The sequence below is a fragment of the Diabrotica virgifera genome, chromosome 10 (assembly GCF_917563875.1).
Source record: "Diabrotica virgifera virgifera chromosome 10, PGI_DIABVI_V3a".
NCBI lineage: Eukaryota > Metazoa > Arthropoda > Insecta > Coleoptera > Chrysomelidae > Diabrotica > Diabrotica virgifera.
In genome coordinates this window covers 146,798,151-146,818,324 of record NC_065452.1, presented here as the reverse complement: position 1 = coordinate 146,818,324, position 20,174 = coordinate 146,798,151, and the positions used below count along the sequence as shown (strand labels likewise).

General features: G+C 30.2%; 1 protein-coding gene across 2 annotated transcripts in view; it reads left to right on the top strand.

Moving 5' to 3' along the window:
• The first annotated feature begins 10,394 nt into the window (after positions 1 to 10,394).
• LOC126893404 (SKI family transcriptional corepressor 1 homolog-B) overlaps positions 10,395 to 20,174 on the top strand; it is a 226,892-nt gene continuing 217,112 nt past the window's right edge. For both annotated transcript variants that reach the window (XM_050663544.1, XM_050663543.1), the window contains exon 1: positions 10,395 to 10,486. The gene's annotated coding sequence lies outside the window, so the exon portion shown is untranslated. The remainder of the gene's footprint in view (positions 10,487 to 20,174) is intronic.

Genomic DNA, 20,174 nt, shown 5'->3' with positions numbered 1-20,174 from the left:
ATAAACAATATACTGTAGTTTTTAAATTAAGTCCAATTCACATCATTGACGAATATTTGTATACAGGGTGAACTACAAAACCATATTACGATTTTCTCTATTTTTTTAAATGGATCACCCTATATTTTATTTTTCAACATTATTGTATTTAATATACTCTTTCATTTTTATATAGCATTCCCTATATCTAAACTGATTACTTTCCGAGATATTTTTAGTTTTCTTCAAATTTCGGGACTACGTTCAATTTTTCTAGTAGAAATAAGTTAGTATTGAGTGATAATTAAACAAAATTACTTTTATTAGATAAATAACTAACACAAAATATAAACCATAGCAATATGCAGTGAATATACCAATAAATGTGATATTAAGAAATTATCATATTTCCCTAATAGACAAGAATCGTAAAATTCCTACAAAAAAAACTTTGTATTGTATATAATAATATAACAAGATTATTTTTATTCAATAAATAACTTACATGAAACATAAATCAAAACAATATACAACTGATGTACCAGTTTTTAGATTGGTATATCAACAGCATTCTAAGCCAAGAATTTTTTAGTAGAACATTCATTTTTATGAACACTTTTAAACTACAAAACAAAATTACGATTTTCTCAATTTTTTTTAAATAGATCACCCTATATTTTATTTTTTTTTAAATATTGTATTTATGATACTCTTTCATTTTTATATAGCATCTCCTATTCCTAAACTTATTAGTTTCTGAGATATTTTTAGTTTTCTTCATTTGCCGGGAATACATTCAAATCTTATAAATATAAATAACTTACATAACAAATAAGTATTACGTAATAATATAACAAATATTTTCATTCAATAAATAACTAACAAAAAAATAATAAACCATAACAAAATTTATTGAATGTACCAATTAATGTGATGTTAAGGATACAAGTCTAAAATAAATGTTGAAAATGACCACTTTCAACGTCTATGCAATTTTGTAACCGATATTCAAATGACCGAGCCACATTTCTAACATTTTTTTAAGTCAATATTATTAAAAGCTTCTTTTATTCTATTTTTCATATCATCAAGCGTTGTTGGATGCTTCTGGTATACAAGGTTTTTTATATAGCCCCACTTGAAAAAAATCAATTTTGGAAGAACTGGAGCACCGTCGTATAAAAACCTCAACCGTCAAAAAATGTGGACCAATCACATAATCTGTAACAATATCACCTTAAACATTTATATATCACCTAGTTTGAGTGTTAACAAAGTAGGGATTTCTTGATGCATACTAATGAAATTTAATATGAAAATTATATTATTAATAACTGCGGGTCACAATCTGCAATTAGGAATGTGTTACTAAAAACTTCTTGGCTTAGAATGCTGTTGATATAATAATCTAAAAACTATTAAATTAGTTGTATATTGTTTATGTTTTGTGTGAGTTGTTTATTAAATAAAAATAATCTTGTAATTTTATTATACACAAGATACCTATATTTTTTTTGTAGGAATTGTATGATTCTTGTATATTAGGGAAATATGATAATTCCTTAATATCACATTTATTGATACATTCATTGCATATTGCTATGGTTTATATTTTGTGTTAGTTATTTATTGAATAAAAATAATTTTGTTTAATTATCATTCAATACCAACTTATTTCTACTAGAAAAATTGAATGTATTCCCGAAAGTTGAAGAAAACTAAAAATATCTCCGAAAGTAATAAGTTTAGATATAGGGAATGCTATATAAAAATGAAAGAGTATATTAAATACAATAATGTTGAAAAATAAAATATAGGGTGATCCATTTAAAAAAATAGAGAAAATCGTAATTTGGTTTTGTAGTTCACCCTGTATACAAACATTCGTGAATGATTTCAATTGGACTTAATTTAAAAACTACAGTATATTGTTTATCTTACTACATAAAACAAATTATTGTCTATGAATTACTTCTTTATATACAGGGTGTTAATCTCATAGGGATTTCGAAATAAAAATGGTCATAACTTGTTAAATACTCTGTATAGTAATGCAAAACCCTATATTATATGAACAAGAATTATGAGGGGAATATAAATATGAAAAAATATATAGGGTATCCCATTTAAAAAATTATATGTTTGATATACCACGCTGTTATTGATCACCCTGTAGAAATGGACATATTTTCCAAGCGTGGAGAATATTATTGCCTACATTTTTTCTAAATTACTTTTTTCGGTATTCTATACCGTAATGGAATTATCGACCGATCCCGCACTAAAAACTCACCCTGTATATAACACGCACCAGGCAATGGTGTATATACCATGGTGTATGTAGACGCTGTAGAAGCAGAGATTTTCATTTATTTTTTGTGAAAAAAATACATGTTTTAAATCGGTTTTAAAGTTATTATTACCAAAATTGAAGCTAATAAAAAATACAATATAAATTCCTTAATTAAAAACCTTTAATAATAATATTAATTCAAAGTAAGTTATAGTTAATTGAAAGTCTATTTTTTTCTTGCAAGTACTTAAATCTATTGTCCGTAAATAGGTAAAAATTAATGACTTGCGCTGCGTCGTAAAAACTATACAATCAATAATTTTCAAACGGATTATAGGTACATATTCAAGCTTAAATATCGGGAAATAACATCAAAATTAAGCAAGTTATTGTGAAACTAAGAGGACACTTTCAAATTTTTTAGAAAAAAGTGAAAAATAAAACATCGTTATTTTCACAAAAATTAAAATTTATAGTAATTCCTATAAGACTTTTTTACTTTAGCATTAGTAAGAACCTCAAATATTTTGACGGGTTTAGAATGAATATTTTTGAAAAAAATAGGATTTTTTCGTTTGGACGTTGGAAGAAACTTTTTCCTTTTTTTTTAAATCAATAGAAAATATGGTTTTTCTAATATAAACATCTTCGATAGCATGGAAAAATTGCGTATTACAAAGTTTGATATGCTCATGTATTGTTAATAAATTAATTTTTATAATTAAGTATTTTCTATGGGAAATAAGTTTGTATTATTTTGTATTTTGACAACGAAACCCGATTTGGGCTTCGAAACGTTAATAAATTCATTTTTTTAGTAAAATTGTGGCTTATTTCCCATAGAAAATACTCAATTATAAAAATGCCACAAGGAAATAGCTTCAGAACAATATTAATTTTTATATTATAATAAAATATAAAAATAAGCCACAATTATTTTTTCAATTTAATTGTGACTTATTTCCCATCTAAATAGTTAACTATTGTTAATATAATTGCGAAAAAAATCGAAATTGCAAAAAAATTAATTTCACAATAACTATTATAAAAATTAGTGTACAGCTTTAAAATTTGTGTCAAATGACGGTTCTTTGGTGATTAATAGGTGATAAAAATTTTACAGGTTTCAAATGAAAGAGCATGAGCTAGACTTTCAAATTGGTTTAAAAACAGTGAATAAAAAATGCATTTATTAGTAATAAATAATTATGCAAAAGTATCGTCAATTTTTCCTTAAAACTTTTTGAATAACTTTTTTAAAAAAACCTATTTTTTACTCTGTTTTAGATGCACAACTAATAAGTAATAATATTTATATATAAATGATAAAAAATTGTAATAAATATATATAATTTATTCTATAAAAAAAATGTTTATAAGGAAAGATTTATGATACTTTTGCATAATTATTTATTACTAATAAATGCATTTTTTATTTACTTTTTTTAAACCAAGATGAAGATATTGCTCATGCTCTTTCATTGTGTATTGGTTCTAACATCATTTTTTTTTCTGACATGTTATTGCAAAAAAAGCTCTCTGGGATAAACAATTTGAATAAAATTTAAACAATTGAATGAATCGCTTTGAAATTTTTGTCACATATTAAGCACCAAAGAACCCTCATTTGACAATAATTTCAAAGCTGTGCATTCATTTTTACAATAGTTATGCGAAATTAATTTTTTTGAAATTTTGACCTTTTTCGCAATTTTGACCTTTTCGCAATTATTTTAAGCTTTGTAGTAATCCATTAGTATATCAAACTTTGAGTATCAATTGAGTGTATCAAACTTTGTAATAATTCATTTTAAAGCTTTTTCCATACTCTCGAAGATGTTTGTACTAAAAACCCATAAGTTTCACTGTTTTCAATTGATTTAAAAAAAAGGAAAAATGCCGTTTTTTGACACTAAATTGTTTATAAATAAAAATGGATGCCAGATCCTACGCAAGAAATAGTTACAATTTGCTCTTATAGGCATTACTTGTCGAAAAAACGCTTCAGTGTCCTTGCTCTTGAAGTGTCATGGAAAAAACCTTAGTTATTACCCTGGACTATATACATTTTATTGAAAATAACTTACGTGGTTTAAATATTGTAGAGATCAAAACAAATGCTTAAATTTCAATATTATACCAAGCACAACAGATAAATACACTAAGTCAAAAATTAAGGTGTCTGGCGATCACTTAAAAGTGCCCTGGCACTGCTTTAAAATAAAGAGTATTAGAATAAAATATTAATCAATCTAATGTGCAAATTTATAAAATCAACTATTGCACCTAACTACACGATAACAATTATTCTCTTCCAAAGAACAAAACCAAACTAAGAAAAGATGACTTCGATATAAATATTAGATTGAAAGAACCATCGATGTTTAAATAAAACCACCCAACCCCAATAATATTAAGTTTTAGTATATACATAACAGAATTATAAAACTTCATAGAATTGTACGTGACAAATGTCCAAATTCAAATAAATTTATTATGGTTGATATAACCTTACCTCATTGTAGGTACTTATATTGCTAAAATCTTGTACTTATTTACTAGATTACCTGAAATGTTTTTCAACAGTTTGGGTATAAAAATATTTTAGTAGGTATTACTCAAAACAGATACAACTCGTAGAAACATATTGTTTAGATTATATATTGTCAGTTGGGTAAAGGTAAAAATTTGGCAAATTTTTATATTTTAACAATTTTATAGTTTTCGTTTTGGGCCCTGCGAGGGCTGCGAGACCCCCTTTGGGGTCGAGGCCCTTAGGCAACTGCCTACTTTGCCTAATGGTTAATCCGGCACTGTAGCTATGGCATGGTACATGAAGAAGAAGTTTGATGGTTACTGTGGTTACAGTTAGGTAGGTACCTACTGCAGTGTGCAGTTTATATTTTTTATGTCTTGCCATATGAAGAGTACAGGGGAAAAACAAGGAATGTCACTTTTTCATTAATTTTGGTTTTTCATTAATTTCAAGAATTGCTAGAATTCTGCTGAATCTCCTAAATAGTTTTTAGATATCATAAGGATTCAACCTTTATTGCTGTTTATCTCAATATGTATAAAATATGACATTCCCTGTTTTTCCCCTGTACTCTTCATATGTATTTCACTAATGTTGTATTTTTGGTCCTGTGTAATGTGATCTCATCAACATATAAATAGTTCGGGGCGCATCTGTTTTGAGATGGACGTTGAGAGGTGACTCATATTTTTTTGCTGACATTGCTTGGCATTAAATCATACAATAATAATTGAGTTATCCTCCCACTCAAAAAACTCCCGAACATTGTTTAAAAAATCAAAATGTCAAAAAATGAAGGAAAAATTCGATTTTTTTCTTCGTTTTTGATTATAACTTTAAAAGTATTCATTTCCGAGAAAAGTTGTACTGACATAAAAGTTGCGTAATTACATTTCCTACAATATAGAATTGTTTAAACATTTTAAAAATTGTCACCCTTGTTGCAAAATAGCAATAATTGCGAAAAAAAACATAAAAAAAGTATTTGAATTTTACGTTTTTTAACCATTTATGCTACACTTAGGACCTTCATATTTCACCCAGAAGAACTTTATTACATTATAGAACAATACTATACATTTCGTTAAGATCGATTGAATATATTTTGTAAAATCAATTTTGCAATCCAGCTTTCGCAAATAAATTCATTTTTTCAAAATGTTGCAGGACTGAAAATAAAGCAGATAGCAAGCTGAAATTTTTTTACATATAGAAGGACACTGTCCCTTTCATTTGCAATTTACAAAATTAAAATCGGCCAACCTGTCAAAAATTATCGAATATTGCGGCTGGGGACAAACAAATGTGTTTATCTAATATATTATTTTCCTACTCTATATTTTGTTGTATTTTAATATTTTAATTACACAAAAATCAAACTAATTTGATTATTGTTTGTGAAATATTGTTTAAACGATTGCATATGTTTAAAAATAATAAACTTTTATTTTATAAGTTAAAATATATGAACAAAGAAAAATTTTTGCTAAAAACAGTATTATTTCAAAGGACTAAATATGTGTTTTTATTTTGCAGTAAACAAATTTATTTATTTATATCGAAATTTACTAAAAATTAAAATTTATTAATCATTATCAAAGGTCATTGGAATGCCTAATCAGACCAAACGTATCCGCTATCCTGCCCGTAGCACCAAAACTTAATGTTTTTATTTAAAAAAAAATTCCTGACGCCGTGATAGTTAACCGATTTTAATTTTGCAAATTGCAAATAAAAGGTAGAGTATTCTTCTATATGTAGAAAAAATTTCAACTTGCTGCCTGCTTTATTTTCAGTCCTGCAAAATTTTGAATAAATGCATATTTTTTGGGAAAGCTGGAAAATCTATTAAACCGATCTTAATGAAATTTACAGTATTGTTTTATTATATATCATAAAGTTTTTTGGGTGAAATATGAAGGTCCTAACTGTAGCATAAATAGTTGAAAAACGTAAAATGCAAATACTTGTATTTTTTATGGTTTTTTTTTGCAATTATTGCTATTTTGCAAAAAGGGTGACAATTTTTTAAATTTTTAACCAATCCTATATTATTGGAAATTTAATAACGCAACTTTTATGTTAGTACAACTTTTCTCGGAAATGAATACTTTTAAAGTTATACTTAATCAAAAAACAAAGAAAAAAATCGAATTTTTCCTTCATTTTTTGACATTTTAATTATTTAAACAATGTTCCGGACCTTTTTTAGTCGGAGGATAACTCAAATATTATTACGTGAGTTATTTTCAAGCAATTTCTACAAAAAAAATATGAGTCACCTCTAAACGTCCAAATGTACTCATATTTTTACAGATGCGCCCTGGTCTAATAGTTGTGTGTGTTTTTTTAAGTTGGTCTTCTGATAAAAAACTAAATAATATAACAAACTACAAAAAACTCAAAGAGGTACCACAAAGTTTTTTATTAAAAGGTCATACAAGGACGCGTTTCTGCTCTACACGAGCCATCACCAGCTTAAATACAGGAACCAGGAACATAGAAAACGAAGGACTGACCAGAAACACGAAGGAGGAAGAATCATAGGCGCCCATACACACGGGCAGGGGGGGCCGTGCCCCCCCCCCTAGCTTTTCGGGAAAGAACAAAAATTAAATTTATATTACATAAACGTATTTTTGTCAAAAAATTATTGGATAATTTTGAGAGATAAATTGGAAACAACATATTTATTAATAAAAAAATTCACATATTGGGTAATTAATAGTTTAACAGAAAATCTGTGTGTCTGCGACAGCGGTCGATATGGAATGTGCATAATACACATTTCGCACAGTCAGTGTATGCTATTAACGAAAACATTGAAAGAGATTAGAAACGGGGGAACATAATATATACTGTAACCGACACCCAAAATTACAAATTAAATGAATCATTTATAATATGTACTGCAAAGAAAATCACATCAGCAAGAAATCCGATCTCTGACCGATAATCACTAATGAGCCATTCGTCTTTGAGAACTGGCACTATAAAGATAAAGTGTAAAATCTGTGATTATATTTGTTTTCTTCTATAATATTAAGTTTTGTGTACACCGAATAGAACCATCTTCATAAGCAGAAATAAATTCATATTGAAAAATAATTTTTTAAATTTATTGAACAGAGTTAGTCAAATTTTATTTTGCAAAAGTATTTTTTAGTAAGTAGATTATTTTTAAAGTGTACATTATGATGAACACAACAATTTTATTTAAATGAAAAACAGGTGATCTTTAATGACGAATGAGTGTTATATACAGGGTGTCCCAAAAGTAGCGGAAAGGTCGAATAATTCGCGAAATGAACATCGGATCGAAAAACTGAAAAATATGTGTTAAATATTTCTCAAAAATCTATGCGATGACACTAAACAAGTCCACCACTTCAACCCCTGGGTGTGGAGCTGGGGGTAACTTTAAAATCTTAGAAACGGTCTAATTTCTCTAGAAATATACTTCCAAATGAAAAACTAAAAAACATGTGTTTAATATTTTTCAAAAATCTATAGAATGACACCAAACAGGATTTTTCATTCCACACTCTGGAGGTGGGGTGAGAGTTAACTTTAAAATCTTAAATAGGAACCCCCGTTTTTTATTGCAGATTGAGTTTCCTCTTCAAAAAATAAGTAACATTTATTCGAAACTTTTTTTAGAATTGTTGACGGATGGCGCTATAATCGAAAAATGCGATTTATTTGCGCCATCTATCAACGATTCTAAAAATGTTTGGAATATATGTGACTTATTTTTCATAAGGATTCTGAATCTGCAAAAATAAAGGGGGCTCCTTTTTAAGATTTTAAAGTAAAAACTTGGTTCGACACATACCTACTCTTAGTTAGTCTACTCGCCAAAGTTGAAGGCAGGGCTTTGCAAGCATTGTATTCTTTTCAAACGGGTTTTAAAGAGAGGCGCAACTTTTGTGGTACCCATGACATTTCCATTTAAAAACTTGGTCTAGTATTTAAATGTATGAATAATTTTTCACAACAGGGTTCCAACTAGGTTTTTTAGGTGGTTTAAACTACAGTAGACTCCCTCTATAACGAGAACTGAAATGATGGACTAATTATCTCGTTATAAGCGGATTTCGTTATATCAAACAACAATAATAATGAAATGTTTTGATGCCTCTTACGTAGTTTATTAGATGTCGATGGTCAACCTGAACAGTTAACAATGAGACTTCGCCGTCATAAATTGTAAATTTCCTATAATATTCAATATCAGTCGATAAACAGACAGAAGTTTATTACAGGTGGCCGAGTTTATTACAGCACTGGCCTCGATAATAAGACAGATGTTGGGCATTTCTATGGACAGGCAGTTGGGGCATTTATTTATTTATGACCATTACAACGCTAAAAACAGGTAAACACACGTATTCTTCGATTTCAATTTTCCTCGTTGTAACCAAATATGCCTCGTTATAGAGCGTTATAGTTCAATATGAATTTCATGGGACACCTAATGTACCTCGTTATAAGCGAAACCTCGTTATACCCGTGTTCGTTATAGAGAGAGTCTACTGTATATATTGTCATCCGAAATATACAAAATGTAATGTGCAACATCTTCACGTTTGGCCCCCCCCCCCCTAAAATTTTTTATATGGGCGCCCTTGGGAAGAATCAACTAGTTCACATTATAAATAAAGATGCACACACTTCATCATTATTGGTTAAGCTATTTTTAGCATTTTGTTCTGTACATTAAACTGTAAAATATTGTAGAACTTCTGCATGTGGAGGAACCATCATGTGAAGCTCTACAATATTTTACAGTTTAATCAGAACAAAATGCTAAAAATAGCTTAACCAATAATGATGAAGTGTGTGCATCTTTATTTATAATGTAAACTAGTTGATTCTTCCTCCTTCCTGTTTCTGGTCAGTCCTTTGTTTTCTATGTTCCTGTATTTAAGCTGATGATGGCTCGTGTAGAGCCGAAACGCTTTCTTGTATGACCTTTTAATAAAAAACTTTGTGGTACCTCTTCGAGTTTTTTGTACTTTGTTACCTCAAGACGACATTTGAGAAATATGGATACTTCTCTTCATAAATAATATAATAATATAAAATGAATATTTTACTACTTTGAATATGACAGTAAAAAACGAGTAAAATCCAAAGTTTATTATGTATTTATACTAATAAGAGATTTATGTAGTTACAAGGCAGAATACCTTAAATTATCACCATATCCTACTCTTAGAAGATTTCTCAGTAAATATTTCTTTGAAATGTCCTTATTACTCCCCCCTCAAGTTAAATTCCATTCCTTTGTAATCAACATTGTCTCCAAGTGAAAAGACGTTAGAATTAAAAAGTAGAAATCCTTAAAAAACGGTATTTATGTATCACATTTTGAAGGCAACTGTCGGGCTGTATCCAAAGTTCCATTGGTCAATTATCAAGGGTTGGAAGCACTTCTCCGCTGTCAATGCTCTTCCAACTTTTCTATTGGGCAAAACAGAGGGTTGAAGTGTAAACACAACCCCTAGTCAGTGTTTAAGGCGGAGCTTTGGAAATGTGATTTGCCATGTAACAAATATTCTCATTTCATCTCTAAGGGTTGAAAGGTTCACAGCTCATGGAGGTTTGAAGTTTTGTTTTTGTGATACATGTGGATTTTTACTATTGTTTTGGGATTTACGGATTGCATATTTAATGTAAGTGGAATTTAAGCAAATACTTTTGAAAATTACCTTTTCTCATATTGGAAACATTTTTAATATACAAAGTGTTTGGAAAATTTTGGTTATACAAGAAGTATAGGTATTTGATTTAATACATTAAAAAGTTTATTTCTGGTGCGCTCGAATAAATTCATGATGATTAAATTGATCTTAAAATATAAGTTTAATAATAATAAAAATTAGAGACCTTATTAAAACAATTGATTACCCCCTCATGAGATCATTTTTATTCAGTTATTTATGCCGAGTCGGACAACTTTTCTATTTCGGAAAATTTTCGAAAGGGGGCGTTTCGTAACTATTGGGGTTTTTAAACTTTGTTTAGTCCGACAACTTTAGTACCTACCCTTACCCTTAAAAATTTGTTGGAAGAGTAGAGTAGATAAATAAAGGGCCTAGCCGGGTAAGATGATGAAAAGTGCCCCCAACTCGATTCGAATTCCATATAGGTTACCGTTTAGCATATATAGTGAAACTAACTTTCTGAAATTTTTAGGCCCCTAGGTGGTCATGTGACCCACCTAGAGCCTAATTAGGGTTTTTATGTTTTTATTTTTTATCTCAGCCGCATCGAGAACTAGCTAAAAACTTTAAATAAAAAAGTTGTAAGCTTTAAAAAGTTCTGTCCGAAAAAAATTTTGTTTTTAATTTTTGGCGGGAATTTTAAATTTTAGAACGATTTCAAAATTTTAAATGAGTATAAAAAAATAACTAAGACATTCGTTTTCACGAAAAAAATATATAACGTGTATTTTTGCATAATGTTTCACCCTGAATTTTTAAAATTGGTGAAACGCACCTTTAAAAATAAAAAACCGCATTTTTTCGGTTTTTTTTCGTTTTTTGATACAATTTTATACGTAATTTTCAAAAAAGGTAACACCGTCACTGAAGTAGGTAAAGAACTGGTGAGTTTTAAGAGGTAGTTGTTGTGCATTTTTTGACATACAATTAAGAATTTTATATTTATCATGGGCGCGCATAGGGGTAATGGTCTGAACTTTTTAAAGAAAAAAGATAGTACGCCACTGACATATTTCAAATTAACAATCGTTTTTGAATTCTTCGTTCAATTTGTGAAAAAAAATATATCTTCCTATCTTTTCATACGACGCGCCATTTTTATTCAAAAAATTAAACATCTTAACCCTTACAACCTATTCGAACTTCTATGAAATAAAATACAGTAGACTCGCGATTATCCGAGTCTCGGTTATCCGAGCCCCTCGGTTAACCTAGGCAAAAGTCATAACTGGTGAGTTACAACTTTCAACCTTGGTGCAACATCACCGCCTCAAAATCAAAAAGAGGAATGAAGCTTATGCAAAATCAAAGACTTTTTTAAACAGTAATATTGATAAAGTAAATGTTTTTATCTTTTATAGACATTACTGTATTAGTTTTGTCATTAAAATATCCACAGTCATGATCATTTATGTGTTTTTCTACCAATATAACCAATCTCAGTGTTAACCGAGTTTTTCCTTATCCGAGGTAGTCACGGTCCCAGTTACCTCGGATAATCGCGAGTGTACTGTACTACTATTACATTAGTAGTTTCTACATCTACATAAACTCGTACGTACATCCATTATAAAAACTAATTCGAATACTTTGGAAGCGTTAAGATATTTTATTTTTTGCAGCAAAACGGCGCCTCGTACGAAAAAATAGGAAGATAGATGTTTTATCACAAATTGAACGAGGAATTCAAAAACGATTGTTAATTTGAAGTATGTCAGTGGCGTACTATCTTTTTTCTTTAAAAAGTTCAGACCATTACCCCTATGCGCGCCAATGATAAATATAAAATTCTTAATTGTATGTCAAAAAATGCGCAACAACTACCTCTTAAAACTCGCCAAATTTTATTACAATGTTGCCAGTAGTTTCGGTAAAATCGTAAAAAATGTGTAAAATTTTGTTTTCTTCAACGCCCTGTATCTGGAAAATGGATGGCGTTACAAAAAATTTGTATTAAGCAAACCCAATTATTTTTCAGTTTTTTACCTACTCCAGTGACGGTGTTACCTTTTGTGAAAATATGTATAAAATTGTATCAAAAAACGAAAAAAAAAAACTAAAAAATGCGGTTTTTTATTTTTAAAGGTGCGTTTCACCAATTTTAAAAATTTGAAAAAATTCAGAGTGAAACATTATGCAAAAATACACGTTATATATTTTTTTCGTGAAAACGAATGTCTTAGTTATTTTTTTATACTCATTTAAAATTTTGAAATCGTTCTAAAATTTAAATTTCCCGCCAAAAATTAAAAACAAAATTTTTTTCGGACAGAACTTTTTAAAGCTTACAACTTTTTTATTTAAAGTTTTTCGCTAGTTCTCGATGCGGCTGAGATAAAAAATAAAAACATAAAAACCCTAATTAGGCTCTAGGTGGGTCACATGACCACCTAGGGGGCTAAAAATTTCAGAAAGTTAGTTTCACTATATATGCTAAACGGTGACCTATATGGAATTCGAATCGAGTTGGGGGCACTTTTCATCATCTTACCCGGCTAGGCCCTTTGTTGGAAAATAGGTATTACCAGTAAATTGTAAGTATTTTTATCAAACAATCCTGCAAAAAATATCATTTATTACTTCATTGTGTGCCCCCCATATGGGGGGTTTTATACCCTCACAACCACAGCTGATTTTTGCGGGATTGTTTAATAAAAATATTTTTACAATTAACTTGTAATACTGTCCGACAAATTTTTAAGGGTACTCCAGTTCTCGGACGCTCCTAGTTTAGAAACCTCTATGCAGTAGCGTACTGACAGATCAGCGGGCCCTGGTTCCAGTTGGGATGCGGGGCCCCGCCCAAAACATTAAATATAAATCACCATATATTATATCATAAAATATAGCATAAAAACTCAAGCTAATTTATAGTCCATTTACTCACGGTTTTTGCTGTACATTTTAAAGAACTGCTCGAATTGGGATGAAATTTGGTATACTTACACATAGCTAACATGTCAAACAAAAAAAAGTGATACCTATACCTATTGTGCCGATGTGCGCTTCTGCCCTAGGTGTGTTTTACCCTTTCTCGAGTGAAAAACATACGTTCAAGATAACTCCGGAATTGGATAAACTGACTAATTCTAAGGAACTTTTAAGTTCTATAGAGTTTTTTCATTAAGTCAATACTTTTCGAATTATTTGTGAGTGGATATGTTCATTTTTCAAAAAAAAAAGGTTTGGGACGGTTTTTCGCAAATACCCTCAAAAAGTAAGTATGTTATCGAAAAAAATATTCTTAGTAAAAAAATAGCTTATAAAAAAGTGAAAAATATGGTGTATATACGAAGTCTTTAAACCCAGTAGGTCATGAAACGAAGGTTCTTATTCGTCAAATTCCAAATCGATTATTTCAACGTGAAAAACTAAAAATGAATCAATTTTCGAGAAAAATTCATCACAACTTTTTTAATAATATTTTTGTCATTTTTTAGTTTCTAGAATCAATATTAACTATGTAACGTTCAAAATAAAGTTGGACACTTTTTTTGGCAAACAAATAGTAAAAGTCACCCCCTAATTAGCATCCCAAATGAAATTAATCGTTACCGCTTCACAAGTTACCTACTTGGAATTGCTTATAAATGAAATAGGTCCAGATGCGGTCGTTGCATATGCGGTCAAGGTAATTATCGTTGCAAATGCGGTCAATCCAAAATATTTTGGCAGGTAACGTTGCACTTGCGATCAGACATTTTACTTAAAAGCTAGAAATGTAAGAAGGTCGTAAATTAGTAACCACGCACCGGAGTTATTAGCAGGCCCGGTCGACCCTATTGAAATATTTTATTCCGCTTATCTATATTTCGAACAATAGGTAATGAAAACAGTAATGACTAAACCACAATAATCCCCTCATTACGGATTTTTGGAAAGTTTGTATTTGCCTAATTAAAAAGGTTGGGGGAGAATTACCAAAATCTAAACATAAAAACAAATGCATATTATTTGTATATTAATAACAACAATATATTAATAATAACAGTAACAACTTTTAATAATGGAAAATTTTGAAGTGATTGAAACCACCAAGGGAAAACCTTCTGCTCTTCACGCTGGATATCAGTATCGAAAATATAGGAAGAATAAGGAAGATGTTGTAACTTGGGTATGTGTAAAAGAACGTCACCACAACTGTAAAGGGAGGATGAAGACAAAACTGACGGAACCACGCGTCGTCTATTGAAATAGATATCCCACTGGAAATGTTTACATTAGAAGATGGTCAGAGTGTTTTGTGTTTTGACGACACTGAAGAAGGAGAAAGAATTTTATGTTTTTCGACTACGAAAGCAAAGGAAACGTTAGCAACAAAAACAGATTTTTTTGTCGACGGTACATTTAAGAGCTCCTCCAAACAGTCTACACAAATATATACCATGCATGTTGATATGGGCAGCACTGACGACGAAACAAGAATTGTCCCTGTGTTGTATGCGCTTCTACCAAACAAAAAAATGAAAACGTATAGAAGGCTGTTTACAATACTGACAAAAAAACTAGGCGGATGAAAACCAACAACAGTGACGCTTGATTTTGAAGATGCTGTTATTCAAGCTCTCAACACTGTTTTCCCAGATGTTAGACTGCATGGATGCAACTACCATTTTAATCAGTCGCTTTGGAGGAACATTCAGTCGATCGGACTGACAACACAATACATTACCGACGATAACGTTAGACTTCATTTAAGAATGTGTTCTGCATTGGCATACTTACCTTTGGAGCAAATAGAAGACGGGTGGCTAATTATTCAATCTGATTCTCCGGAAGATGAAAATTTGACAAAATTTTATGATTACTTCGTTAACGAATGGCTAGAAAATCCAGTGATTAGCATGAATATGTGGAACTGCCATGGCCTCCGACACCGAACAAATAATGCCGTGGAAGGATGGAATAACCGGTTAAACACAGTGGTGCCATCGTGTGGGAACGCGTGGGAACGCCGTTCCCGCACTGGTTAAGAAAAGAAAAAAAATAATAGAGAATTTAGGTTTTGTAAACAAAAATTAGCAGTGCGTTCCGGCACTGCGTTCCCGCACTGCTAATTTTGCCATGACACCACTGGTTAAACAGAATGTTAAAGAACCTCATCCAAACATATACATTCTCATAAAAAATTTAAGAAAAGAAACAGAATATTTCGATTTCATATTAAATAGAATGGACTTAAACCTAGAAAATAAGAAACGAAAGAAAATGTATATTCAACTGGATAATAGGATAAATATTGCAGCAGAACTATTGCAGCGCTCTTGTGATATAAAATCATTTTTGGTGTCCGTGGCAAATATTCAAAAATTTCACTAAAAAAACATTAAAATAAAAAAAAAGACAAAAAAAAACAAAGATAAAAAAGCAGAAAAAAATAGATAAAAAAAGCTAAAAAAAGATAAAAAAAAACAAAAAAAAATTAAACATGCCTATGATTCATCATAGCCAGTCCTAAGCCTGGACAAAATGTGAAGGATTTTTTTAAATGTTTGTACTTAACTAATACACATTAAATATAAAAAGACATGAAAGCATCTTAGGGAAGGAACTCCCATTTTTAAATTTTTAATACTTTTTAACATTTGACACAAACAATAAGGTAGCCAATTTATATAGAAATAATCAACAATTCGCTAATATTTTATTTATGTGACACTAAGGTTTATTAAATCAACTATCTTCATTTTTTTTTAATTAGTGCACATAATCTCACTAAACTCTCAAAAGAAGAAAGTTTTTTTATATCAAAATACTTTTTGCCTTAATAAAATTATTAGTAAGCATTTTCTCCTCTTATCAACGTCTATGGTAAATATTATTTAAATCTTACAAAAATTTGGTTATAGAATTATTCATGTAATAGTGGTAGAAAAAGGTAAAAATATGATTTGTTTATTAGGCAATGACCGCACATGCAACGTTAAAATCAACATATTTTTGTATGACCGCAAATGCAACGATAGTAGCCACGATCGCAAATGCTACTACCGCATCTGCAACGACACCCTTATAAATATGATCTGTAAGTTTTACCGCTTCAAAGTGCTCATTTTTGAAAACAATTTGGTTTTAAATTAAAAAAAATTAAAAAATGAACATTGTAATAAAATTTATATCAACAAAATAGATTCTGAAATTTCATAATATGATACATTTATACCTACATAAGTTTAATAATTACATACAAACCTCTAGGGATAGGGAGATAAAACGCTTAAAAAATATATCAAAAAACCCCTGGATAACGGTGGGGTTGCTATCTTCTATCAAACGACGAGATTTTCTTAAAAAGAAATTAGTGTCTATAGGGTCTTGTTATCCTTACCACTATTGTCTATATTTAGAATTTAATTTCAATTTTTAAAAATTACCTACCTCTATAAAAGTACAGGCTAAATGATGACGGTTCAATAACCACGAGTATCGAGCCTATTGTATTGGGATTATTTTTATGGCCGTATAAAACTTGCAATGCATATTTACAACTTTGTAGTTTACCTACATATTATTCATGAATCTTGCTAATATACAAGTGTTTGAGTTATCACGTGTAGGCAGGCCCTGTCGGTTAGTCTTATAGTCTTTACAAATGTTGAAACATGGGCTTTGGAAAGCAGGTAAAACGTGTAAGGAACCTTACAACAGGGTTTCCTGTATTTCAATAAATTTTGTTTTCAAATTTTTTGAGGAATAGGTATTCTTCGTTATTATTTATAAGTACCTACACAAAAATTAAAATCTATTAAGCAGTTACATTTCCTATGTGTGTACTTGTGTAGTTCAAAATGTCCCATCAAATTAGAAACAAAAGAAGCTGCGGGGCCCGGGCCCTGATTCCGCGGAATCGTGCTCAATACGTCACTGCCTCTATGTTTACGAAACGTCCCCCTTCCAAAAATTTTCCGAAATAGAAAAGTTGTCCGACTCAACATGAATAACTGAATAAAAAAAGTCTCATAAAGGAGGTAATAATTTTTTTAAGTCTGGGCTCAAGACCTATTACAATTTATTAATTATTAGCTACAGCTGTACTGGTATTTATTTACAAAGCTCAACAGACCTTGAAGGCCTAGGGCTAAAGTACAATTAATATAATACTTATATATTATAAAACTTGTATCAAGTGGAGTGGTCTCTTGTCCAATCATGCTCCTGGGCTACTAAATTGACTTACTATTCTTCTCCTGTTTGTCGCTCTTTCTTCGCAATCATCAATTCCCTCTTTTCTGAGATCTTCCTGTAGCTATCAAATCATATTTGCCTGGGAAAAGTCAAACCTATTCTTCTTTTCGTGATTGGACCCAGTGGCGTAACAAACTCCGTCGGGGCCCCCCCGCAGAATTGGAAATGGGGCCCCCTTTAAAAAATTACTAAATGTGACATGTGTAACAAATACCTATATGTGTTACAGCCCAGTAAATCAATGTAAAATATGGCGATACCGTGTAATTTTCAGTGTCATCACCGAAGTGGCCAACTGAAGACTTTTCGAGTTATTTATGAGTAAAAATGTTTATTGTTCAACAAAAAAACCACGTTTTTTCAAACGTGTATACGTTTGAAAAACGTATTGAACGTTTCAAAATAGTTCAAAGAGTAAGTATTCGATCGAAAAGAATGTTGTTAGCAAAAATGTATCTAGCTTATAAAAAAATGAAACAAAAATGAAGTCTATCAACTCAGTAAAAGAAAAGTTGTTGCTCATGAAAAGTTTTTCTTATTCGTCAAATTCCAAATCGAATATTTCAACGTGAAATAATCAAAAAATGAAATACTTTTCGGGGAAACTCATTAGAACTTTTATAAAATGTTTAAAAGCTTTATTTTTTACAAAAGTTTCTAGCATCAAAACTAAGCCACTTACGCTCAAAATACATTAACAAATAATTAATTAACTTTTTTATATGGCCTGTAAGTTTCACCGTTTCAAAGTGCTTATTTTTAAAAGGGTTCTAGTTGAAAGGGCTTGAACGATTCGCTAATCACGAGTATATGCTAATTTTACACAGCCATATCTTAACCAATTTTTGTCATACAGAAAAACAAAATAATGCCAAAATATTTATAAAAGCAAGAACTACATTTCTTTACTCTTTGAGATTTTTCGTATCACTAATACTTTTTGAAAAAAAGGCATTTTCCAAAATAACCTTTTTTTACTATGAAACCAAATTTTTTCAAAAATATGAACTTCGAACCGATCAAACTTACAGATTATATAAACAATAAATATTTAAAGTAAATGGTAAAGCGCTAACGATAAATTTTATTTGGGGTACGAAATAGGGGCAGATTTTCACGATTTTTTTTACCAACAAAGGAGCCAACTTTATTTTGAGCGTAACTCGTATAGTTTTGGTGCTAGAAACTTTTACAAAAAATAAAAATAAAGTTTTTTTTAAACATTTAAAAAAAGTTTTAATGAGTCTTTCCCGAAAATTGCTTCTTTTTTTGGTTATTTCAGGTTGAAATATTCGATTTGGAATTGGACGAATAAGAATAATTTTTCATGAGTTGAAACTGTGCTTTTACTGTGTCGCTAGACTTCATGAATAAGTACACGTACACCATTTTTTGTATCTTTTAAGTTACATTTTTGCTACAAATATTTTTTCGATATCTAATATTTATTTCGATAAATACTTATTTTTGAGGTATTTGCGAAAAACCCGTCTGAAAACGTTGTTTTTTTGTTGAAAAATAAACATTCCAGTCGCAAATAACTTGAAAAGTACTAACAAAGATAAAGAAACTCTATAGAACAAAAGTTGCTTATCATTAGTCAATTTAAATATTTCCGGACTTATTTTAAAGGTATGTTTTTCACCCCAAGGGGGGGTGTCACCACCCGAAGTAATAGCAACCAACGGCATAAATCCAACTTTGAAATGGAGTTTAACTAGAACCTAAACTCAAATTTTCAAGCAAATACGTCCGTCGTGACGCTGATAATTTCACTCCAAACCTGTTATTTATTGAGCTATTGGTGTATTCATGCATTGTTTATGACGACTTACATTTTTCATCTTTATTGGTAAAGAATAAAATAGAACAAAAATTACTAAATGATTACATTAGTATTATTCTATGAGATGATCAACGTTCTTCGTGCTACTATCAGCGAATATATCTACAGTTTTATTAATTCGGATGGACAACTTCATGTTTAATACTGCACTGCTTAAAAAACGTATGCATGCAAATACTATAACAACACATTTTTACAATAAACAACAAGATGGGGCCCTTGACATATTGGGGCCCCCCGTAAGCTTCATGCTGTGGGGGCCTTTGTTACGCCTCTGGATAATTACATCGAAATACTAAACGTAGGTAAAGATTAAAGAGAAAGCCCATTTCTAGATTTAGAAATATTGTTCTAAAATTCGGCAAATTGCAATTCTCAAATCTTTCAATAGTCACGGACAAAGCATTATAGTTTATTGTCGTCACCCATAAAAGTTCGTGAGACCGGAAAGGATTAAGTTTGTGATTCACTTGCCGAATACCTATTTAGAAATTTAAGTTTTTAAATTTAAACACACAAAGTAAAATCATATACCTATAACAGATTTTTACATAATATCATTTTTTTTATTTTGAAAAAAAAATGGAATTGTTCATGGAATTAACT